Here is a 26,632-nt window from a genome sequence, read left to right as displayed (position 1 = left end):
AGGCCATAACTTTATGTATGTCTTGAGCCAAACAAGCCAGCAGTGCTGCCAAACAAGAAGTCTTACCTTCTCATTGTTCACACCTCCACAACATTTTCCTTGTCCTGGCAGAAGTGCTTTCCCAGCCACAAAGTGAAGCACCTGGCAAAACTAGCATAGGCAAAAAGTAATGTTAGTTCACTGACTGATAGGGCTCGCTTACTGTAAGACCGGTGCTAGGACAGACAAGGGGCTTATAGTAGCGGTGAATTAGGAGAGCAGGACAACTTTGTTTTGGCAGTGCTAGCTAAAGCCAAATTAAACCATTTACCTTAGTTTCAGTTAATTTATATCTGGAGTCACAAACCACTCTTCAGTTAAACTTTGTATGTCAAGAAAAACAACCAAATCTTCATTGCTGCAGGCTTTTCAGAGCTTTGTCCTATTGCTCAGTATCAATGATTCTGCAGTTCTTGGAAAACTGTAGAGAAAACTAGGTTCTTTTCTGCATTTGCTCCTTTTATTAAAAGGACACAGAATCACAGAATGGTAGGGGTTGGAAGGGACCTCTGGAGATCATCTTGTCCAACCCCCCTGGTCGAGCAGGTACACCTAGAGCAGGGGGCACAGGAACACATCCAGGCAGGTTTTGAACGTCTCCAGGGAGGGAGACTCCACAACCTCTCTGGGCAGCCTGTTCCACTGCTATGTCACCCTCACAGTAGACATGTTTTTTCTCATGTTTAGCTGGAACTTCCTGTGTTTCAGTTTGCGCCCTTTGCCCCTTGTCTTGTCATTGGGCACTACTGAAAAGAGTCCAGTCCCATCATCCTGATACCCACCCTTTAGTTAATTATAATTATTGATGAGATCCCCCCTCAGTCTTCTCCAGGCTGAACAAACCCAAGTCTCTCAGCCTTTCCTCATAAGGGAGATGCTCCAGTCCCCTGATCATCTTGCTAGCTCTCTGCTGGACTTGCTCAAGCAGTTCCCTGTCCTTCTTGAACTGGGGGGCCCAAAACTGGACACAGTACTCCAGATGTGGCCTCACTAGGGTGGAGTAGAGGGGGAGGATAACCTCTCTTGCTCTGCTGGCCACACTCCTTTTAATGCAGCCCAGAATACTGTTGGCCTTCTTGGCCACAAGGGCACATCGTTGGCTCATGATCAGCCTGCTGTCCACCAGCACTCCCAGGTCCTTCTCAGCAGAGATGCTTTCCAGCATGTCAACCCCAAACCTTTACTGGAGCATGGGGTTGTTCCTCCCCAGGTGCAGGACCTTACACTTGCTCTTTCATGAGGTTCATGAGATTTCATGAGGTTCCCCTCGGCCCAGCTCTCCAGCCTGTCCAGGTCTTGCTGGATGGCAGCACAGCCTTCTGGTGTATCAGCCACTCCTCCCAGCTTGGTATCATCAGCAAACTTGCTGAGTTTACACTCTGTCCCTTTGTCCAGGTCATTGATGAATATATTGAACAGGGCTGGACCCAGTACAGACCCCTGGGGAACACCACTAGTGACAGGCCTCCATCCAGACTCTGCTCCATTGATCATGACCCTCTGAGTTCTGTTGTTGAGCCAGTTCTCTATCCACCTCACTGGCCACTCATCCAACCCACACTTCCTTAGCTTGCCTGTGAGGAGGCTAGTTGAGATAGTGTCAAATGCCTTACTGAAGTCAAGATAGACAACATCCACTGCTCTCCCTTCATCTACCCATCCAGTCACACCATCGTAGAAGGCCATCAGGCTGGTCAAGCATGATCTCCCCTTGGTGAATCCATGTTGACTACTTCTGATAACCTTCTTGTCCTCTACATGCCTGGAGATGACCTCCAGGATGAACTGCTCCATCACCTTTCCAGGGATGGAGCTGAGGCTGACTGGCCTGTAGTTTCCCGGGTCCTCCTTCTTGCCCTTTTTGAAGATTGGAGTGACAACAACGACACAACAACCCTCTTGCCTGACACCACTCATTTGTGTTGTGATCTCTCCATCTCTTAATGAAAAATGTTTGTCCTTGTATCAAATCATCTTTCTTTCATGTTCTATTTTAATTAGATGCACTCCTCATTTTTTTATAGCTCACAGAATTTTATTTGTAAAATGCAATTCTTACTATCCTTGCAAGTACTTGCTATTCCCAAATTCACGTCCATCTTTCCTACATATTAGACCTTTACATTAATACCTAAGTCTCACAGAAAACTTCACTCAAAACAGCTTGTAAGATTTCATCCTTTTCAGCATTTCAGAAAGGCATTTTTCAATTCATTCTGTCCATATGCATTTTCATTTTGAGAAACCACTTTCCTTCAAAAAACTTAATGGATTTAAAATATCAAGTAATTTAAATATTGTACGAGGTCATGGCAAGAGAGGTCAACAGCTACCTACTTTCTGAGGCTATTGCTACTTGTGTTTGCTTATACCACTTGGCTGGGAAGCATGAGCAGCTAGAACCCCTGAGTACAAGGAAGCTTATCTCTACTGTAGCACAGCACGTATGAGGGTACCTTAGGCATGTCCAGGTTTGATAATCCATATTGTTGATTCCAACTGCTAGTATATTCTTCTCTACATTGGTGCTTCACCTACATGCATTTAGCCCTAAGATTTCCAGGAACGGACATGAGGCTCTTTGTGCTTCACCAGCTAGATCTGTTTCTCAATATGCTGTTGGAAAACTTGTCTCTTCTTTCTGTAACTCTTAGTGGAAGTGATTTCAGCTCATCTGTATATTTTAGCCGAAAACCAATAGCTTCTAACTTCCTGCGTGAGACCTCCTCTGTGACATGCCACACTGGCTGGTACTTGCTGCATCTTTACAGCTTAGCTATGAATGTTGAACAGACTGAGAACTTTCTGCTACTTCAGATGCTCTTCTGGAAAATAGGTTTGATAGTTGAGACCACTGGATTGTGGCAGGTGATCTATGACATAAATTCCCTAGCTAGACTGGACTTAGAGTGGTATGCTCTAATCTCCTTGGACTGTCCTGACTGGCCTAGAGTTATCTGCTGCATGAAACAGTTGCCAGGATCATCTCTCTTGAATAGGATTGCATTTGGAATGCTTTAAGGGCATTAAATCTAGGCTCCTGGCAGACCAGAGACTTGCTCTAGACTAGACGATCCCTCTGACAATGAAGAAGATGACAAAGTGGACTCTGGTGGTTTTGCAGTGAGGGTGCTTCCCCTACGTCCTTGGTGTCAGTTACCTATGAAACCCTGTCACAAAATCACAGGACTTTGGACTGTCAGAAGTTCAAGTTCATCTCCTTGCTGAATATCTGATACAACTTTTCATAGAACTGGCAGGTAAGCTGAGTTCTTGTCTTCCTGTAGACATAATACAGCCTTGAGTTTCCTGAACTTGATATTTGTCAGTTTATGTGAAGATGCCCAGCTTCAACTCAGTATCTTCATATTATTGCCTGGGAGCTTTCCCAGTAGTGGAGACCTATATCTAGTAACAGTCCAGACAAACATTTATCACACCTCAGGTCTCATAGGTTGTACTACTTTGTGTCAGCACTATAGCTCCTCACAGATGCAAACTAAAAATAACTGCTTTCTGGGCTGCTAGGCACAGCCTTTTATAGAGCCCTCTGGAAAATGTGGCCTGCAATTGTGGAAAAGTGGTAAGAACATGAGGACTTGGACTGCTAGCAGCCCACAAGGCCTGTAGAGTTACTCTTGGAGGACTATAGTAGGCAAAGAGACAAATTTGCCAAGGACCACTGTATTGGGTCTGGCTGGGATGGAGTGAATTTTCCCCATAGCAGCCCTCATAGTGCTGTGCTTTGTACTTGCAGCTAGAACAGTCTTGATAACACACCAGTGTTTTGGCTATTGATGAGCAGTGCTCACACAGCATCAAGGCTGTCTCTCCAAACAAAGGCCAGTAGGCTGGGAGGAAAGAGGTTGGGAAGGGATATAGCCAGAATAGCTGACCCAAACTAACCAAAGAGATATTCCATACCATATGACATCGTGCTCAGCAATAAAAGCTAAGAGAAAGGGGGTGGGGGGCATTCATTATTAAGGAGTATGTCTTCCGAAGCAACTGCTATGTGTACTGAGACCCTACTTCCCAAGAGGTGGCTGGACATCGCCTGTTGATGGGAAGTAGAGAGTAATTTGTTGTTGTTGTTTTCCATTGCTTCTGCACACAGCCTTTGCTTTTCTTTATTAAACTGCCTTTATCTCAACCCATGAGTTTTTCAACTTATTTTCTCTCACTGTCATAGTTTAGCCCCAGTCCGCAACTCAGCACCATGCAGCCACTTGCTCACTCCCCACATGTTGCTGTACGCGTCTATGGGAGAACTTATCTTGGGCCGCATATCTCCGGGACACAGGGCTCTACCCACCCTGGGGACAGTGATGCACAGACATCAATACGATGGATACAAAATGTCCGTTTATTTAACTGCGTCACACGCTTATATAGCTCTTGCGCTTCCTGTTCCTGCCACTCCTATGGGGAGGAGTCTATCTTTCCGTCACATCCCGTGATCTTCCGGTCGCCGATCCCTGTCTATTCCCCTACACCCACACAATGGGCTGGGGGAGAGAATCAGAAGAGTAAAAGTGAGGAAATGCCTGGGCTGAGATAAAGACAGTTTAATAGGTAAAGCAGAAGCTGCGCATGGAAGCAAAGCAAAACAAGGAATTCATTCACCACTTCCCATGGGCAGGCAGGTGTTCAGCCATCTCCAGGAAAGCAGGGCTCCATCAAGCATAACTGTTACTTGGGAAGACAAATGCCATCACTCTGAACCTGTCCCCCCCCTTCCTTCTTCTTCCCCCAGTTCTTTTTTGCTGAGCATGATGTCATATGGTATGGAATATCCCATTGGTCAGTTTGGGTCAGCTGTCCTGGCTGTGCCCCCTCCCAGCTTCTTGTGCACCCGGCAGAGCATGGGAAGCTGAAAAAGTCCTTGACTAGTTGTCATGGTTTTAGCTGGGAGAGAGTTAATTTTCTTCACTGTAGCTGGCATAGCACTGTGCTTTGGAATTAGTATGAAAACAATGTTGATAACACACCGATGTTTTAGTTGTTGCTGGGTAGTGCTTGTACTAGTTAAGGACTTTTCTAGCTTCCCATGCTCTACCATGCTCTGCTTTTGCTCAAGGACCTGGGTGCACTTGGTGGGTGATGCGGGAGGCTGCAGTCCAGCGTGTACCTCAAGGGGATTTGATTTTGGGTGAAAACAGCCAGTGAACTGATGGTATGCTGTTAATTGCTATACAATGTTGTATGTCATCACTACTATGGTTGCTATATGCCATATCGATGGTATCATGGTGGGGATCTCCCAAATTAATAATAAAAACCAAAAAGAACTTTCAATTGAACCAAGCAAAATTCAGCAGTGATAGAACAAGGACTAACAGTGCAGTGGTGATGGAACGAGGACTGACTTCAGCATGCAAAAATCGAACACCACACACCACCTCTCTGAAAGAATCGTACAATAGATGGAACCCAAAGTCATGGACTAAATGAACTCAATGGACATTTCACAGACATTTTACAGGGGTGGTCCATAGACTAGGGGAATGATAAATGAAATCTGTATATTCTATTAAAGGATGAGAAGGTGGGTAGGGGTTATTGAAATTGTATTGGATAGTATGGGACCTGAGCATGATGTAAATGGTATGGAATAAGGGGTGGATACTGCCATGGTTTTAGCTGGGATAGAGTTAATTTTCTTCACTGCAGCTGGCATAGTGCTGTGCTTTGGACTTAGTATGAAAACAGTGTTGATAACACACAGATGTTTTGGTTGTTGCTGGCTAGTGCTTACACTAGTCAAGGACTTTTCTAGCTTCCCATGCTCTGCCAGGTGCACAAGAAGCCGGGAGGGGAGGGGGCACAGCTAAGAGAGCGGATTCAAACTGGCCAAAGGGATATTCCTTATCATGTAACATCATGCCCAGTATGTTAACTGGGAGGAGCTGGCTGGGGGAGGGAGGCAGCACTCACGGCTCGGGGACGTGCAGCATCGGTCAGCGGGTGGTGAGCATTTGTATCATTTGTGTTTCTGGGTTTTTTAACTTTTTTATTATATTATCATTATTGCTATTATTATCATAATCATTATTATCATTATTATTTTATTCTAATTATTAAACTGTTCTTATCTCAACCCACAAGTTTTCTTTCTTTTACTTTTGCTCTTCTTATTCTCTCCCCATCCCACAGGGGTGGGAGCAGTGAGTGAGTGGCTGTGTGGTGTTTAGTTGCCGACTGGGTCTGAACCATGACACTAGTGTAAGCACTAGTTAGCAACAACTAAAACATCGCCACATTATCAGTGCTGTTTCCAGCACAAATCCAAAACATAGCCCCATACTAGCTACAGTGAAGGAAATTAACTTTATGCCAGCTGAAAGCAGGACACCTGCCTGTCCTGCTGAAGAGGGGGAGTGATAGAGCAGCTTGGTGGGTACTTGGTGGCCAGCCAAGGTCAACTCACTACAGTCCTTTGTGGCTCCCAATATGAGGCACGAGGCAACGGTAGTTTTTAATTAAGTGTGCTATAGTTATAGTAGTTATTAAGTGGCAGCTTTTGTGCAGATTACAGAGTTTGCTGGCTGCACTGCTTATCTCTTTATTTTGCTGAGCCTGGGTAGATGTTAATACAAACAATGGCTATGCACTTGGCCCTGGCATTGATATCCATACTGTGTGAACTATCTTGTAGAGAGGATGAGGGAATATACCTCCCTCTTCCTATCTGGGATTCATGTGGGTGGTTTTATTGTGCAGGCTCCTGAGGTCCTGAGGTCCTTGTTCACCCTTACATGAGCTGTTTAATACTACTAATTAACACTGTTGGTATATTGTCAGGTTTGTGGAATCTGGTTTGGTCCTGGCATAAGAGAAGACAACTTTTGGGTGAGGTGACACTGAAACTTGCCCAGAGGCAGCCAGTCTCTGGGTGCCAGGGTTTGTGGAAGGATTTTGGCAGGTGCCGAGGGCAGTTATCACCTCCTATAGCCTGTGATTTTACACCTGAACAGGCAAGTAATCCTGGTAAATTGACATGCCACCTGATAGAAGGGTGCTTTGCCTACCCCAATGAAAACCAACAGCTTCTAGCACTGTACTGGGGACTGGCCTGTGCCTATCGAGCCACAGTTCAGTACTCTCAGAGGACTGTGGTTGAGACAGGGACCCAAACTAACTCTGAGAATGCCATGACTGAGACGGGGACACAAACTACATCTAAGAATATGATAGTTGAGACAGGCACCCAAGCTGCATCTGAGGACATTGTGGTTGAGATAAAGACCTAAACAACAACTACAGTAATTGCCCCAGTAGTGAAAAAGAAACAGTGGACAAGGAAGTCAATGGGTCCATATCATCGATTAGTAAGGGAGGAGAAAGAAGAGGAAGGGTTTGATCAGGAAGCCAGTCCTTCAGCAAAGAAACAGGAAGAAGTGAGAGGAGTCAGACAAGAGGCAGAAACTACCCAGTTGCTGACCTTGAAAGAACTTCAAGACATGCAGAAAGATTACAGCCACCAGCCAGGTGAGTGGATTCCTGCCTGGTTGCTCCAATGCTGGGATAGGGTGGCCAACAGTCAGCAATTGGAAGGTAAGGAAGCCCAACAGCTGGGAACCCTTGCTAGAAACTGGGGAATTGAGAGAGGACTTGGAAAAAAAGGCAGCAATTTGCAGTTTATGGAGAGGGCTCCTCTCAAGTGTGAGGGCAAGCTATCCATTCAAGGAAGATCTTGTGAACTGTCCAGGAAAGTGGACTACCATGGAAGGCATCCAGTACCTGAGAGAATTAGTGGTGCTGGAAGTCATCTACAGTGATCTAGACAACAATGAGGTCTCCAAAGATCCAGATGACATCCTGTGCATATGGGCCATGTGGAAGAAGGTGGTCCAAAATGCCCCAGTGTCATATTCTAACAGCTTGCCCTGGTCAGAAGGAAAGGGAGCCCTAAGTGCATGCCATGTGGCATGCTCTGGTTCTTCCTGTGTGACCAGGGGGAGGACATGAGGAAGTGGGATGGTTAACTCACCTTTAAGCTGGAAGCCCATGTATGTGAACTGAGAGGGAAGACAGCTGTTAAGATGAGGCCACCCAAGAAGGCTGTCAGCTTAGTTGCTGTAGAGGTGCAAGAAGGCAATCAGCAGTTTCCCAGACATAGAAGAAATGAGATCACCTCCCTTTATTCTGGTGAGGGAACTTCTGGTCTGGCATTACAAGGGTCAGACAGTGAATACACCAACCAGGAACAGGAATAGAGGGGCCCTGCCTCCAGCCAGGAGGAGGAAAGGGATGACCAGGTATAATGGACTGTGCGGATCCGATGGCCTGGCACATCAGACCCACAGAAGCATAAGGCTTTGGTAAACACTGGTACACAGTGTATGCTGGTGCCATCAGGGTATAGGGGCACAGAACCCATCTGGATCTCTGGAGTGACAGGGGGATGCCGACAATTGTCTGTATTGGAGGCTGAGATGAGCTTAACAGGGGACAAGTAGCAAAAACACCCCATTGTGACCAGCTCAGAGGCCTCTTGTATCCTTGGCATAGACTACCTCAGAAGAGGCTATTTCAAGGACCCGAAGGGGTACTGATGGACTTTTGGTGTAGCCACCATGAAAACAGAGAAGATCAAACAGTTATCTACACTGCCTGGCCTCTCGGAAGATCCCTCTGTTGTGGGATTGCTGCGAGTTGAAGAACAGCAGGTGCCAATTGCTACTAGGATGGTGCACTACTGGCAATATTGCACCGAGACTCCCTGGCTCCCATGCATAAGTTGATTCATCAATTGGAGAGCCAAGGAGTGATTAGCAAGACTCGCTCACCCTTTCACAGTCCCATATGGTCAGTACAGAAGTCTGACAGAGGATGGAGGTTAACAGTGGACTATTATGGCCTGAATGAAGTCACGCCACCATTGGGTGCTGCTGTACCAGACATGTTGGAGCTTCAGTATGAACTGGAGCAGACAAGCAGTATGCTACAATTGCTATTGCCAATGCATTTTTTTCAAACCCTCTGGCAGCAGAATGTAGGCCACAGTTTGCTTTCACATGGAGGGGTGTCCAGTACACCTGGAATTGACTGCCCCAGGGCTCTAAGCACAGCCCCACCATTTATCATGGACTAATCCAAACTGCACTGGAAAATGGTGATGCCCCATAACATCTACAATTCATTGATGACATCATCATGTGGGGAAACAAGGCAAAAGAAGTCTTTGAGAAGGGAGAAAGAGTATTTCAGATTCTTCTGAAAGCTGGTTTCACCATAAAAAGAAGCAAGGTCAAAGGACCTGCACAGGAGATCCAGTTCTTGGGAGTAAAATTGCAGGATGGACATCATCATATTCCTATGGATGTGATCAACAAAATAGCAACTATGACTCCACCAGCTAACAAAAAAGAAACACAAGCTTTCTTAGGACTTGTGGGATTATGGAGAATGCATATTCCAGGTTACAGTCAGCTTGTGTGCCCTCTCTATCGAATGACACAAAAGAAGAAAGTCCTGAAGAGCAATGGGGTAAAGGAAGGCTGGGCATTCTTCAACAAGGAAGTCTTAAAGGTGCAGGAGCATGCTGTCCCCCGTGCCAGAAGACGAACCGGCGGGGAAGACGACTGGCCTGGCTGAACAGGAAGCTTTTGCTGGGAATCAGGAAAAAAAGGAGAGCTTACCACTTTTGGAAGAAGGGCCAGGCAACTCAAGAAGAGTACAGAGACCTCATTAAGTCATGCAGAGAGAAAATTAGAAAGGCAAAAGCCCACCTAGAACTGAATCTGGGCACTGCTGTAAGGGATAACAAAAAATATTTTCACAAATACATTAACAACAAAATGAAAGCCAAGGATAATCTCCATCCTCTATTGGATGCAGGGGGGAACATTGCCATGGAGGATGAGGAAAAGGCTGAGGTACTAAATGCCTTCTTTGCCTCAGTCTTTAATAGTCAGACCAGTTATCCCCAGGGCTGGAAGACAGGGATGAAGAGCAGAATAAACCACCCATAATTCAGGAGGAAGCAGTTTATGACCTGATGAGCCACCTGGACACTCACAAGTCTATGGGGCCGGATGGGATCCACCCGAGAGTACTGAGGGAGCTGGCGGAGGAGCTCACCAAGCCACTGGCCATCATTTATCAGTAGTCCTGGTTAAGAGGGGAGGTCCCAGATGACTGGAGGATCTCCAATGTGACTCCCATCTGCAAGAAGGGCTGGAAGGAGGATCTGGGGAACTACAGTCAATCAGCCTGACCTTGGTACTGGTGAAGATAATGGAGCAATACATCTTGAGTGTGCTCACCAGGTCGTGGTTTAGCCCCAGTAAGCAACTAATCACCGCAGAGCTGCTCTCACACTCCCTACACCCCACTGGGATGGGAGAGAGAATCAGTAGAGAAAAAGTAAGAAAACACGTGGGTTGAGATAAGAACAGTTTAATAATTAAAATAAAAGAGTAGTAGTAATAATGGTAATGATAATAATGATTATGATGATGATGATAATAATACTAGAGATATTATAATGAAAAGGAAAATAACGAGGGACAGAAATGAAACCTGGGGGAAGAGAAAGTGATGCAACCACTCAACACCTGCTGACCAATGCCCCGCCAGTCCCTGAGCCACAATTGCTGCTTCCCCCAGCCAACTCCCCCCCAGTTAATATACTAAGCATGACATCATATGATATGGAATATCCCTTTAACCAGTTGGCATCAGCTGTCCTGGTGGTGCCCCCTCCCCTCCCAGCTTCTTGTGCACTCAGCAGAGCACGGGGAGCTGAAAAAGTTCTTGACTTCTGTAAACACTACATGGCAACAACTAAAACATCTCCACATTATCAACACTGTTTCTAGCAAAAACCCAAAACACAGACACATACTAGCTACTATAAAGAAAAACTAACGCTATCCCAGCCAAAACCATGACAGTATTCACCCTTTATTACATAACATCTACATCATGCTCAGGTCCCACAATATCCAATACAACCTCATTAACCACCACCCGCCTTCCCATCCTTTGATATACATATATAATACCCTTAGTCTATGTCAGGCTGGTGCATGACAGGGGCCATGATACACCCACTCAATGCCATGCTCTTTGGCCCAGCTGTCTATGAGGCTGTTTCGGAAATGAGTCCCGTTGTCTGACTCAATTCTCTCTGGGGTGCCATGTCGCCATAAGACTTGATTTTCCATGCCCAGGATAGTGTTCTGGGCAGTGGCATGGAGCATGGGATATGTTTGCAGCCAGCCACTGGTTGTTTCCACCACTGTAAGCACATGGGCTTTGGCGGGTTTGTGGGAGCATGATATAGTCAATTTGCCAGGCCTCCCCATATTTATATTTCAGCCATCGTCCCCCATACCACAGAGGCTTTAACCATTTGGCTTGCTTCATTGCAGCACACGTTTCACATTCATGGATAACTTGCGCAATAGCGTCCATGGCCAAATCCACCCCTCGATCACGAGCCCACCTGTATGTTGCCTCTCTCCCTTGATGGCCTGAGGTGTCATGGGCCCACCGAGCTAGAAATAGTTCACCCTTATGTTGCCAGTCCAGATCCACCTCAGCCACTTCAGTCTTGGCAGCCTGATCCACCTGCTGGTTGTTTCAATGTTCTTCAGTGGCCCGGCTCTTGGGGACGTGAGCATTCACGTGACGTACTTTCACAGCCAGGTTCTCTACCCAGGGAGCAATATCTTGCCACATTGTGGCAGCCCAGATGGGTTTGCCTCTGTGCTGCCAGTTGTTCTGCTTCCATTGCTGTAACAACCCCCACAGGGCATTTGCCACCATCCAGGAGTCAGTACAGAGATAGCGCACTGGCCATTTTTCCCCTTCATCAATGTCTAAGGCCAGCTGGATGGCCTTTACCTCTGCAAACTGGCTCGATTCACCTTCTCCTTCAGCATTTTCTGCTACTTGTCGTATAGGACTCCATACAGCAGCCTTCCATCTCCGGTGCTTTCCCACAAGGCGACAGGACCCATCAGTGAACAGGGCATATTGCTTTTCATTTTCTGGCAGTTTGTTTTACGGTGGGGCTTCTTCAGGACATGTCACCTCCTCCTCTGGTGATAATCCAAAGTCTTTGCCTTCTGTCCAGTCTGTGATCACTTCCAAGATTCCTGGGTGACTGGGGTTTCCTACTCGAGCCCGCTGGGTGATGAGTGCAACCCATTTACCCCATGTAGCATCAGTTGCATGGTGTGTAGAGGGGACCTTCCCTTTGAACATCCAGCCCAGGAGCAGCTGTGCTTCAGTACTAACCACTTCTGAAGCAGCTTGAACCCCTTCATATACTGCCAATATCTCTTTTTCAGCTGGAGTATAGCGGGCTTCGGACCCTCTGTATCCCCGACTCCAAAACCCTAGGGGTCGATATCGGGTCTCCCCTGGTGCTTTCTGCCAGAGGCTCCAGGTAGGACCATTCTCCCCAGCTGCAGTGTAGAGCACATTTTTTACATCTTGTCCTGCCCAGACTTGCCCAAGAGCTACTGCGTGAACTACCTCCTCCACTCTATGTTAGATTTCTGCACTGGCCATATGGGACTCAAAGGGTGAGCAGGTCTTATTGATCACTATTTGGCTCTCCAGTTGACAAATAAGCTCATGGATGGGAATCAGGTAGTCTCGGATGGTTCGATATTGCCGCTGGTGCATTGTTGTGGTGGCAGTCGGCACCTGTTGTTCTTTGACCCTCAGCAACCCCACAACAGAAGGGTCCCTCAAGAGACTGGGCAAGGTAGACAGCTTTTTAATTTCCTCCATCTCCAAGGCAGCTATACCAAAAGCCCACCTGTACCCTTTTGGGTCCTTGAAATACCCTCTCCTGAGGTAGTCTATGCCAAGGATGCACAGAGCCTCTGGGCCAGTCACAATGTGGTGCTTTTGCCACTCATTCCCGGTGAGGCTCACTTCGGCCTCCAATACAGTTCGCTCTTGGGATCCCCCTGTCACTCCAACAATGCTGATGGGTTCTGCCCCTATATAGCTTGATGGTATTAGGTTACACTATGCACTACTGTCCACTAGGGCCTCATACTCCTGTGGGTCGGATGTGCCAGGCCATCGGATCCACACAGTCCAGTAAACCCAGTTATCCCTTTCCTCCACCTAGCTGGAGGCTGGGCCCCTCTAGTCCTGATTGTAGCATTCGCTAGTCACTTCTAAATGTGAATCAGAAATCCCTCTATTCAGATCAGAAATAAAATCAGTGCTTCTACTCCTCTGTCTGGGCAATTTCTTACTGGCAATTGGAGCAGCAGCTTTCCTGGAAGAACCCCCCTGAGTGATCGATTTCCCTTGCAACTCATGTACCTGTGCCTCTAGGGTTGAGGTAGGCTTGCCATTCCACTTCTTCATGTCCTCTCTGTGGTCACGCAGGTGAAAATATAGAGAGCCCTGTCATGTGTATCCTATCCTTTGAGTAAAGGGACACTTCCTCCTAATGGCTGAGGTATTGGTCCATAGGGGTGGGGAGGAGGACCCCACTTCTTTGACTTGCTGAACCTTCCGGGACAGTTTCTCCAGACCTGAGATGAGGGAGGAAGAGATATTTGCTTCGTAATCCCAGAGTCTACTAGCCACTTTCCCCACAATTGGTGCCTCTTTTTCTTTCCAGGACAGAATTGCTAATGAGTTTACATGCAGCAATGGTGCACTCCATACAAACTTCTGCCACATGGGTCGTGTGCACTTGGCTTCATCTGGATCTTTGGATGACAGTTCATTGTCTAGGTCATCATAAATCACCTCAAGCATGGCTAATGACTTCAGGTACTGGATACCTTTCTTCATGGTGATCCATTTTCCTAGGTGATATGTAACATCTTGTTTGAAGGGATACCTTTCCTTCACTCCAGACAGGAGTCGCCTCCAGAGGCTGAGGGCTTGTGTCCCTTTTCCAATTGCTTTGTCAACATCCCCTTCCCCAGAAAGGGATCCCAGTTGTCTGGCTTCTTTTCCCTCTAGTTCCAGGCTACTGGCCCCATTATCCCAGCATCAGATCAGCCAGGTGACAATGGGCTCACCTAGATGACCATCGAAATATTTTCACATATCTCGCAACTCACTCAAGGACAGGCATCGGGTGGTCTCCATTTCATTTATGACTTCTTCCTCTTCCTCTTGTCGTTATGGTCCTGCTTTTTCATCATCTCATTTAGAAAGAGTTGACTTTTGCTTCCAAGATTTCTTCTTGTGTATGGGGGCAGCTGATACCGAAATGGGTTGATTCTCTGGTTCAGCTGCAGTGCCTTTTGTGCAGTTTTGAGTAGCCACAGTGCTTGTCTTGGGGTTTGAGTGGCTGCAGTGCCTGTCACTTTGTCATTCAATCCAGAGACCTATTCCTCTTGGGAGCCCTGAATATTGTTGAACAGGGCTCAATAGGCATGGGCCAGGCCCCAGCACATGGCAGTAATTTGTATCTCTCTGGAATTGCCAGGGTGACAACATACTTCCTCCCAATATTCTACTAATTTTTCAGGATTCTGCACTTGTTCAGGGGTGAAGTCCCAAGACACTGGGGGTGCCCACCATCTTAGGCATTTGCCCATACCATCCCACATACTCTGCCACGCATAGCTATCGAGCCTTGGGGCAGATCTCTGGATTATATTCTTAAATTGCTTATTAACCTTAGACAGAACTGACACCATCTGCCAAAGCAATACCAACAGATGTATCTTAACTACACAAGGATGTTCAAGATACTGAAAAGTTGTTGTAATGAAGGAGGAGACATTATATAAGATGGTAGCTAAGGTGCCATTCTGTATTTCTTCCATAAAAACCCTCTCAGAGGAGAAGGTATATGTGCTGGTTTTGGCTGAGAATGGGTTAATTCTCTTCACTGTAGCACCTGCAGTAGTCAGGGTCCTTTCCAGCTTCCTGCACTCCGCCACATCAGCAGGAGGCTGGGAGGAGCAGGGCCACAGCTGGGGCAGCTGACCCTGACTGGCCAATGGGATGTTCATTCCATACTATGTGACACCATGATGAGTATATTAATGGGGGGCAGTGGTTCCTTGAGTTGGGGCTGTGTTGTGTGTGGTTTGTTTTGGTGGTTCATTCCCCTTTGCCCCCATGACCCGGGTTTCGCACCTCTCGTTGTTTTCTTTTCCATTGCATTTTTGTTGTTGTTTTCTTTATTTTTTATTTTTTATTTTAATTATTAAACTGTTATTATCTCAACCATGAGCTTGGACAGGAGTGTGGGAATGCCAAGAAAGAATTAAGCCAAAACAAATGATGTAACGCGAATAGAACAGCCTATTGGAATATAGCATAAGGCGTGTGCTTAGAGCTAGAGATAATAGAGCATCCTATTAGAATGTAGCATAAGGCGCGTGCTTAGAGCTAGCTGACAAATAACAGAAATTGTTTGTGCGCGTGATCGTGTGAGGAATGTGTCAAAAAGTTATATAAGCAGTGAAAAGCTGACAATAAAGGTCTTCTGCAGAACATCTGTCAGGAGTCCGTGACATTCATCCCTGCAAATGGTGACCCCTGACGTGGGAGAGCAACGCTGAGGAGCAGCATCCACAGGGATCCCAGCCGGACAAATCAAGCTGATGGCGGGACTGCAGCTTTAATCCTGGGACATCACCTTCATATTGCAGGTGAGCGGCTGGGGCAGTAAGCATGGGAGCTAATCTCTCTGCCGAAGAAGAGGCAATTGTTAAGTTACCGATTCAGTTATTGAGCAAACGAGGCATTAAATATGATGCTTTTAAAGTTAAGTTATTACTGAAATTCCTGCAAAAGCATGGGGCTCCATCAACAGTCTCAGCAGTGTTCGATGTTAAAACATGGGAAGGAGCGGGACAAATGGCAGAGAAATGGTCCCGAGCTCCGTCCCGAGAGCGGCGATAATCCCGGCGCGGAGGAAGCGGTGCCGGGGGCTCTAACGCCCGCGCCACCCCGCGAGGGACCGGGGCGGCGCCGGTACCGGGGAGGGGCGGAGCGGAGGCCGCTGTTGGCAGCGCGCCGTTCGCAGGCGGCAGATCGGCAGCCAGAAACCGATGCCGGAGCCGCACATCCGCGGCGGCGCCGACCCGGGACCCGCACCCGCGCCCGCCCGACCTAGCCGCCAGCACCCACGCCGAGAGAATATGAAACAGGAGCCAAAATGACATCCCGATTTGGAAAGACCTACAGCCAGAAAGGGGGAAACGGCAGTTCCAAGTTAAAAAAAAAAAACAACCAACAAGATGAAGATGTGTTTTCCAACAAACGAACACATGCACAGTCAAACTACTACTCCAAAAACAAAAAGAGGGAGATAGCCAAGAAACCCCGCACAACTAATTAGCAGAAATATTATACGTGATGAACCATTTGTCACTACCATTCCAAAACGATGATACCCCACCTATAGTAAAACACTATAAAGCCATGGGCAAAGCCGTGTTGGAACAGGTTTGCTTCTGGAGGGACTGCAGCCAGCCATGGGCAAGGGGGGGAGTTCATTGCAATGTTAAAGCCGATAACCTGGCCCAAAGGGGCCAGGGGTGGAGATTGTAATGGTTCTACCTTTAAATTGTTGTAACCTGTGATTTGAGTTGCATGTTATAGGAATTGCTACAGCAGGAACCACCCGAACCAATGGAGGACAAGCCTTTCAAGGAGCAGTGCAAGTGCAGCAGTGACCCGACCTGAGCTGGCTTTGGTGCCCAGTAACTCCACGCAACACACCACCTCTCCTGTCCTGAGTGACCACAAGAACAGATGGAGACCAAAGCCATGGACTAAATGATATCCATGTATTTTATCAAAGGATGGGAAGGGGGGTGGAGGTTAATGAGGTTGTATTGGATAATGTGGAACCTGAGCATGATATAAATGGTATGGAATAAGGGGTGGATACTGTCCTGGTTTCAGCTGCGATAGAGTTACATTTCTTCGTAGTAGCTAGTAAGAGATTATGTATTTAACAATATTGGTGGCAAATATTCGATGAATAGTTTACATCTGTTAGACTGTCTGTTTGTATGGACCAGCAATGCATAACTCATCTTCCTAGAACTGCAGAACAGTCATTAAATGGAAAAATTAAAATTATTTGGGTGCTTAAACTACTGGCAGTTCAAATCAGTGTAAAATTAGGGCTTTTCCTTAAAGCTGATAGTTCTCGCTGTGATCTAATACTAGACCAGAATACTAGAATAACTCTATTTACATGTCTTTGGCAAAATAATAAAACACCCAAGAAGTGAGGCATGCTTTTGTTTTTGATAGAAACTTAATCCCACTTCTTTCTTAATCTTCTGTTGGTGGTGAGGTAGCAGGTTTTTACCCCTAGACTACTCTGAGGTTTTGAGCAGAGAATTACTTTAAATATACACAGCTGACTATGCAGCAAAGGGTGAATCTAAAATACGAAGATAACTGGGTTTTATATTGATACCCTTCTGGAAGGGAGGAGGAGAGGACATAGAGCTGTTCTACTGTGCTGGTTTTGGCTGAGAAGGGGTCATTTCTCCTCACTCTGGGGGTCGGCTACCTTTCCAGCTTCCCGCGCTCTGCCGCGTGGCGGGGGGGGCTGGGAGGGGCAGGGCCATGGTGGGGGCGGCTGACCCCGACTGGCCAATGGCAGGTTCATTCCATACCATGTGACACCATGACCAGTATATTAAGGGGGGGCAGGTTGCGGTTTTGGAGTGGCGTGGCATCAGGTGGTGAGTGGCTGTGTCGCGTGCGGCTTGTTTCGGCGGTTCGTTCCCTTCCCCCCTCCCCCGGGGCTTTGTGCCTCTCGTTGTTCTCCTTTACATTGCATTTCTGTTGTTGTTTCTTTTAGTTTTAATTATTAAACTGTTCTTATCCCAACCCACGAGCGTTACCCTTCTGATTCTCTCCCCCATCTACCGGTGGGGGAGTGAGCGAGCGACTGTGTGGGGCTGAGCTGCCGGCTAAACCACGATAGTCTTTTTGGCGCCCAACGCTCTTGGGATCCCCCTGTCACTCCAGCAATGCTAATGGGTTCTGCCCCTTTATAGTTTGATGGCATTAAGGTGCACTGTGTGCCGATGTCCACTAAAGCTTTAAATTCCTGTGGGTCGGACGTGCCAGGCCATCGGATCCACACAGTCCAGTAAGCCCGGTTATCCCTTTCCTCCACCTGGCTGGAGTCAGGGCCCCTCTAGTCCTGATCATGGCAGTCACAACTCACTTCCTGTAAATGTGACTCAAGAGTCTCTCTATTAAGCTCAGAAATAAAATCTGCGCTTCTACTCCTCTGTCTGGGGACCTGCTCACTGGAAATTTCCTGGAATAACCTCCCTGAGTGATTGTTCTTCCTTGCTGTTCACGTACCCATGCCTCTAGTTACGAGGTAGGCTTGCCATCCCACCTCCTCATGTCCTCTCCATTGTCACAGAGGTAGAACCATAGGGTGGCCCATGGTGTGTATCCTCTCCTTTGAGCCAAAGGACGCTTATTCCTAACAGCTGAGACACTGCTCTGTCGAGGTGGGGAGCAGGACCTATCTTCTTTGAGTTGCTGGACCTCTTGGGATAGTTTTTCCACAGCAGAGACGAGGGAGGAAGAGATATTTGTTTCGTAATCCCAGAGTCTATCGATCACCTCCACCACCATTGGTGTCTCGTCATCTTTCCAGGACATCACTGCCAATGAGTTTGCATGTGAAGATGGTGCGCTCCGTACAAACTTCCGCCACATGGGTCGTGTGCACTTGGCTTCATCTGGATCTTTGGATGACTGTTGATCATCCAGGTTACCATAAATCACCTCACTGTGCGGGGGGTGGGGGGGGGGGAGGGAAGGGGAATTACCGCCGAAACAAACTGCATGCGACACAGCCACTCATGACCTGACGCCGCGCTGCTCCCGAGTCGCCAACTGCCCCCCCTTAATATACTGGTCATGGTGTCACATGGTATGGAATGAACATGCCACTGGCCAGTCGGGGTCAGCCGCTCCCACCATGGCCCCGCCCCTCCCAGCCCCCTGCCATGTGGCAGAGCGCAGGAAGCTGGAAAGGCAGCCGACCCCCCCACAGTGAGGAGAATTAACCCCTTCTCAGCCAAAACCAGCACAACTATAGTAGCTATAAGCCACTCCAAGATGTGCAGTAGTCATATATTTGATGTAATTCTCAGGTGGATGAAGGCAAAATGCAATCTTATTCTTTACGGTTTATTACTATAATCCAAGTAATTAACACCTCCTTATCATGTATAGACCTCAAACAGAAATGTAAACTGACATTCCCTTATGTATTGTAAATCACTAATATCATTCCATATAAAAATCACAATGTAAGATACACAGCCCAGTTAGCCAAACATGATTAAAATAAGCAAATTGAACCCGTCAAAGGCCCTCAAGCTTTGACAGTCTGCCTCTGTTCAATGTGTCAAATGGTCTCATTCTTAAGTATAACCTATCATATACCCCCCCCAAATCCTGCAGAAACAAATAAACAAACAAATATAAGCAAGCAATCCACAGAAGTTTGTTACCACAGAAGTTGATTATCATTCCAACTGTAGACCATCAAAACTATTCAGTGAAGCTCAAGATGGATTTTTTCAGAATCGGGAGAATGAGATCAGCATAATTTGCATCATATCTAATTTTTGCAACCTATTTCACACTGCTGGTATAGGCTTTCTGCTGTTTATGAAATGTCCAATATTTGCCTCTTTATGAATGAAGATGAAAGAGACATTACTGAGCTGATGTCTGAGGAGGCATGGAATGGAGAATAGGTGTCCTGCACCCACAGAAGAGAGCTTAAAAAACTAGTCTGTCGTCGTTCAAATTAGTAGTATTTAGCTTGGGACTATAATAGGTAATGATGCATTTATAATGAAGAGAAGAATACTGAAAGGGTGTTGTTCTGTGGCCAGAATAAATCAAAAGAGAGGAAATAATAAATGATATTCACTTTGCAAATATGCTTGCATAAATAAGTCATGTTGGGTAGCAGTAACACAAAAGTATATCAGATTAATTTTGGGTCCCCCTTTGCTTGATTGCACTATCCGTAAGATTTGTGTTGTAAACACACCCAGAAGTCATACAATCATAGAATCGTTAAGGTTGGAAAAGACCCTTAAGATCATCAAGTCCAACCGCTAACCTATCACTGCCAAGTCCACCACTAAACCATATCCTCAAGCACCACATCTACCCTTCTTTTAAATACCTCCAGAGATGGAGACTCCACCACCTCCCTGGGCAGCCTGTTCCAATGCCTGACAAACCGTTCGGTGAAGGAGTTTTTCATAATATCCAACCTAAACTTCCCCTGGCGCAGCTTGAGGCTGTTTCCTCTCATCCTATCACTTGTTACTAGGGAGAAGAGACCAACCCCCACCTCGCTACAACCTCCTTTCAGGTAGTTGTAGAGAGCGATGAGGTCTCCCCTCAGCCTCCTCTTCTCCAGACTAAACAACCCCAGCTCCCTCAGCTGCTCCTCATAAGACTTGTTCTCTAGACCCTTCACCAACTTTGTTGCACTTCTCTGGACACACTCCAGTAACTCAGTGTCCTTCTTGTACTGAGGGGCCCAAAACTAAACACAGTACTCGAGGTGTGGCCTCACCAGTGCCGAGTACAGGGGCACTATCACCTCCCTGCTCCTGCTGGCCACACTATTCCTGATACAAGCCAGGATGCCATTGGCCTTCTTGGCCGCCTGAGCACACTGCCGGCTCATGTTCAGGCAGCTGTTAACCAACACCCCCAGGTCCTTTTCCTCCAGGCAGCTCTCCAGCCACTCCTCCTGAATCCTGTAGCATTGCATGGGGTTGTTGTGACCCAAGTGCAGGACCAGGCACTTGGCCTTGTTGAATCACATACCGTTGGCTCCAGCCCAATGATCCAGCCTGTCCAGGTCCCTCTGTAGGGCCTTCCTTCCCTCCAGCAGATTGACATTTCCACCCAACTTGGTGCCATTTGCACACTTACCGAGGGTGCACTCAATCCCCTCATCCAGGTCATCAATGAAGATATTGAACAGGACCGGCCCCGACACTGAGCCCTGGGGAACACCACTCGTGACTGGCCGCCAACTGGATTTAGCTCCATTCACCACCACTCTCTGGGCTCGGCCGTCCAGCCAGTTTTTAACCCAGCACAGAGTGCACTTGTCCAAGCCGTGAGCAGCCAGCTTCTCCAGGAGAATGCTGTGGGAGACAGTGTCAAAGGCCTTACTAAAGTCCAAGTAGGCAACGTCCACAGCCTTCCCCTCATCCACTAAGCGGGTCACCTTATCATAGAAGGAGACCAGGTTAGTGAGACAGGACCTCCCTTTCATAAACCCATGCTGGCTGAGCCTGATCCCCTGGTTGTCCCACATGTGCTGTGTAATGATATTCAAGATGATCTGCTCCATGACCTTTCCTGGCACCGAGGTCAGGCTGACAGGCCTGTAGTTCCCCGGATCCTCCTTCCGACCCTTCTTGTAGAGGGGCATCACATTCGCTAGTTTCCAGTCATCTGGGACCTCCCCGGTTGACCAGGACTGCTGATAAATGATGGAGAGTGGCTTGGTGAGCTCCTCTGCCAGCTCCCTCAGTATCCTCGGGTGGATCCCATCCAGCCCCATGGACTTGTGAACATCCAGGTGAAGGAGCAGGTCGGTGACTGCCACCTCTTCAACAACTGGGACTTCATTCTGCATACTAGCTCCATCTCCCAGCACAGGGGCCTGTATTTCTGCTGCTTCATTTTAAAACATAGCACTTACCATATTTTATGTTGTATCTGCTTCTACATGGTGAATCAACTTACTTATTAAATACAAAAGCTAGCAAGGTGAATGTAGCATTCTTTAGCAACCAATCATAAAGTGTATGTTTTAGTTTTCTGTCGTGGTTTAACCCCAGCCAGCAACTAAGCCCCACACAGCTGCTTGCTCACTCCCCCCACAATGGGATGGGGGAGAGAATAAGAAAAGTGAGAAAACTCGTGGGTTGAGATAAAGACAGATTAATAGGTAAAGCAAAATCTATGTGCGTAAGCATAGCAAAACAAGGAATTCATTCACTACTTCCCATCAACATGCAGGTGTTCAGCCATCTCCAGGAAAGCAAGGCTCCATCATGCATAATGGTTACTTGCAAAAATTCCATAACTCCAAATGTCCCCCCCTTCTTTCTTCTTCCCCCAGCTTTATATGCTGAGCATGACGTCATATGTTATTGAACATCCCTTGGGGCAGTTGGGGTCAGCTGTCCCAGCTGCATCCCCTCCCAGCTTCTTGTGCACCCCCAGCTTACTCACTGGTGGGGTGGTGTGAGAAGCAGAAAAGGCCTTCTGTGTAAGCACTGCTCAGTAGTAATGAAAACATCCCTGTATTATCAACACTGTTTTTAGCACAAATCCAGAACGTAGCTCCATACTAGCTACTATGAAGAAAATTAACTCTATCCCAGCCAAACCCAGCACACTTTCTCATACAGCTTGCATACTAATTTGTAAAACTGCTCAGATTAAATCAACTGGTGTCTCTCCTCTACAACAAAAAGTATAAAGCATTTCAGCCAGTCCCCCAAAGAACAGTGTTCCCTCCCAAAACCACAATACTTCATCTTCCCAATTCTGTTCCAAAATAATAACTGATATTGAGAAGTTCCAGTATTCTTTTCATAGCTAAAACTGATACCAGGTTACTCTTCTGCCACTTTGGTTTAGTACTATTGTAACCCACACTGGTGTTTTTCCTCTGCCTAGAAATTGCAAGACACACACTGAATATAAAATAGTCTCTTCCTTTGAACTTTGAAAGAGAGTCATCATACTTTTTTAATGCAGAGCATCAGAAAATGATATGACTAAAACATTTTTATTTTGTTTCACATTTCATTGACCCTAGATCAAAGATAACTTTTTACTGGTCTGTCATACTTCCCGTAAGTTTCATTTCTTTGTAAATGCATGTGCTGTCTGCATATAAAAAAAAACATGAACAAATTTTGCTGTTCACTAAGTATTGACTCAGTTCTGCTTCTATTGATATCAGCAATTATTTTTCCATTGATTTGAGAATATATATAATTATGATCTGTGCAATTATATAGACATGGCACCTTCTCTTTAAATCTCTTCAGCAATTTCCACTTAAGGCAGATTACATTACTTTCTCAGCCATAATCAGGAGCTCCAACACTAAACTCTACCTAATCTTGTCTGATTAGAAAGCTAACGCTCTGTTCTGGTGATAGGATTTATTGTGTTCAAGATTTCAGCACGTGAGTGTCTCATGATAATTTATCATTTAAATTCTCAAGGTGAAGATCTTTTACTGCCTGCATCATTAAATACAAGAAGAAACACTTATAAATTGCCTTCTAAATTTTAATGCAGCTGATAAATAGAATTCTTTTATTCTTGATAATTATTTCCTTCATTGAATTACAGGCTCAGCAACAGAATCTTCAGAAACAACATGATTTGCTAATTTGTATGGGAGGTTTTGATAACTGTAAATATAAACAGAAAGGTAATCTATTTTTCAATAATATATTAAAGGACTAAGGTATTTAGAAGATAAGACATTAATTTTGTCTGTAAAAAATTTTAATAATGTCATTTTCTTAGCTTACAGAATAAAGATAGTGAACACAATGCAGTATATAGTAAGATTTATATTAAAATTATATGCAGTTAAATCTTCCTATCCTACTTGTCTTAGAAGAACTTCTAAGAGAAACATCTTAAGAGGAACATTAGAAAAGCTATCACTCAAAATATGTGATGATCTACAACATACTACTTGAATAAATATCCAGTTAAGAAGTGTATGCAAGTCTTCAGTGGAGTTAAATGCAAAGCCATATTCATAATCGACAAGTACATTGGTATTCTAAATACGTTCTTAGGGCCCTAACTTACATCATTGAAATTCATGGAGTTTTGGTCATTCTGGTTAACATGAGCAGGATCAGAAGTTGTCACAGAGTTTTAACTCAAAGACAATGGTCTGTCATATTTACCTGAAGTACATTAAATCCTTTGAAATTTTTGACACAATTATGTTACCAGTGGAAAAGTTGGCTAATCAGGGAATATACCTAAACCTCCAGATTGAAAATTGACTCATTAATTTTGGTGAGGCAAAAACAAATGTATATGAAGATAAACATGATGATGATTATTTTTCTTATTCAGGAAAAATTTTTGCTTTTCTCAGCCCCTAACTGAAAGTGTTTCTCACATGCATTATTCTTAATTACCTCAGTCTCTTTAGTTACCCTGCTGTAACTGCTGTAAGAATGGGGATCATTTTTTTGTTATGGTTATGTACAGGATTTCCCAGTGTGGGAGGTTAAGAAGGAATGGGACTGACCTACAACAAAACCAGTAAGCAGTAACTCTGCAGGAAGCTTCAAACTGTTATGTTTAGGTGAACTCCTGTAGGTAATATTACTCCACCCTTACTTTTGGGTCTTTTCCCAAATAAGTTGTTAACAGAAGAAAGGGATTCTGCTTTTAGCTTATATTTGAAAAATCATACTTTTTTGAATTAAATGTTATTGTCATGAAAAATAAAAAAGCCATTTATCTTTTCAGAAGGTGGACCTGAAGAAATCCATTTCTCAGAAAATGATGGTAGAAAATAATCCTTTCAAACAACAAAGTTCTTTCAAAATTTTTTTGAAGTAATTTCCTTGTAAATTATAATAAAATAACTACAGTAAAATTACATTATTGATAAAGAAAAACACATGAGAAAATGGAAATAGAGCTTCATTAGCCAAGGCATTTGCATCAGACATTATCAGTGCTGGCAGTAAATGTCCAATAAAAAAAAATATTATTTTTTAAACAGATAATGTAATCTTTCTATGTGTCCAAGCACTGAATTTAGCTTTGTAATATAATATAGTCTTCATCAACTCCTTCTTGTTTTGTAATATTCATAATATTAATAATATGTATAAGACAGACCATAAAATCAGAGAAGCAGAGGGAAAAAATAAGAGATGGATACAAAAATTGGATCGGGGAGGAGATTGTTATATAAATTAAAAAAAAAAGTAATCTACAAAAATAGAAGAGGATTAAATAAACTAATATTGTCAGTCTCCCCAAGTAGCTAAGTAGTTTGTTTCCCAAAATTTAGGAAGGGCTTTTTTAAAAGGAGAACTGCAAGGTTGACAATAGGATATAGTCATGGAATGAATAAAGACTGCAGCAGAAGTGTAGGCAATATGAAGTCACAGATTTAAATTGTAGTCCAGAGGATTAATAAACAAATGGACACAATGGAGATGCTGAATGACAGAACTTTTGGGGGACTTGATTTTTCAAAAATATCATTAATATATGATCACAGATGAGTGAGAGTAGGGATATGAAAAATCAGAACCCTAATTTCTGAAGTACTTATTAGCAAAAACCTTCATAATATAGTAACCAGAAAAAGCAATAGGGATTAAACAATGATAAACTGTACTTAACTGGAATGGCTATGTACAAAGACCACATATTTAGATCTCTCTTGTGAAATATGGAGGTATCAAGTGAATTGCCCATCACTGCAAGCAAAAATTTACATTTTTTTAATAAATCAGTGAGACTGAAAAAGACATGTTTTCACTCTCACTGTTGTACCTTTATCACAAGATTACATGAAAAGCCCAACACTTCAAAGAATGAAACGAGTGCTGTCTGTGTTAGCAAGTAGCACAGGGCAATAGGAGTCCATTTGTGCAGTGAAATCATTGATGCTGAGGACCTATGTCCTTTCTGTCTGTGTTGCAGGCCTCGGTCCTGTGAACTGAATGACCATTAGTGGTTAGACTGCGTTAGGTGCGCTGGTGTGCACATCCTGGTTCAGCATTCTCTGAGACTGTTTTGCAATGCAGACCAAAGCTAAGTGAAATAGTTGCTTCAAAACTAAAAAAACTAATGAAGATGCACCTTTGATTGATGATGCTAAGTGAATACTGAACCAATACCATGGCCTAATGATAGAATGGTGTTGAGGAAAGCACTTTTTTAAAGAAACAACACCTTAAAGGAAAGGCATTGTGGACATTGAGAAAACCAGGAGATGATGAAGGGAAATAAAAACCTGGTTTACTTTTAAATATGTGTCACTTTTCTATGGAGAAACTAATTCTCTTCATATGCAAGTTTAGGATTTACAGATTAATTTGAATAAAATTTAACTAAGTGCTAATGCACCCAAACTTGCTATAACTTTATCCCTGGAAAAACATTGAAGACACCCCAAAAGGAATATAATTAGGTAAGTTTTCAGACCAGATATTCAAATCATGTAAAGCATGATTTGAAGTCCTACTGAAACCAACAAGGTGTCTCTTTTCTTGTTTACTATTATTATCTGGGTTATCTACCACCCAACAGCCTTGATCATGGTCCTAAATAATGAGCAAAAAAAAAAAGACATTACCTGTTTCAAAAAGATTACAGTATCGCCTTCAAATACAAGGAAATTAAATAGATAAGGTATGTGCAAAGAAAGGGACAAAGTAGCAGTTAAACAAGAAAGTTATTCAAAATTATATAATGTTGCTAAAAATGAGCACAGTATAGTCATTATAAGCATCATGGGAAAAGACTTGGAAAAGAACTGTGAAACAAATTACTTCATTGGTTTTGTCACAAGAGT

This window comes from Phalacrocorax aristotelis, chromosome W (assembly GCF_949628215.1).
Source record: "Phalacrocorax aristotelis chromosome W, bGulAri2.1, whole genome shotgun sequence".
Taxonomy (NCBI): Eukaryota; Metazoa; Chordata; class Aves; order Suliformes; family Phalacrocoracidae; genus Phalacrocorax; species Phalacrocorax aristotelis.
This window is presented reverse-complemented; position numbering follows the sequence as displayed.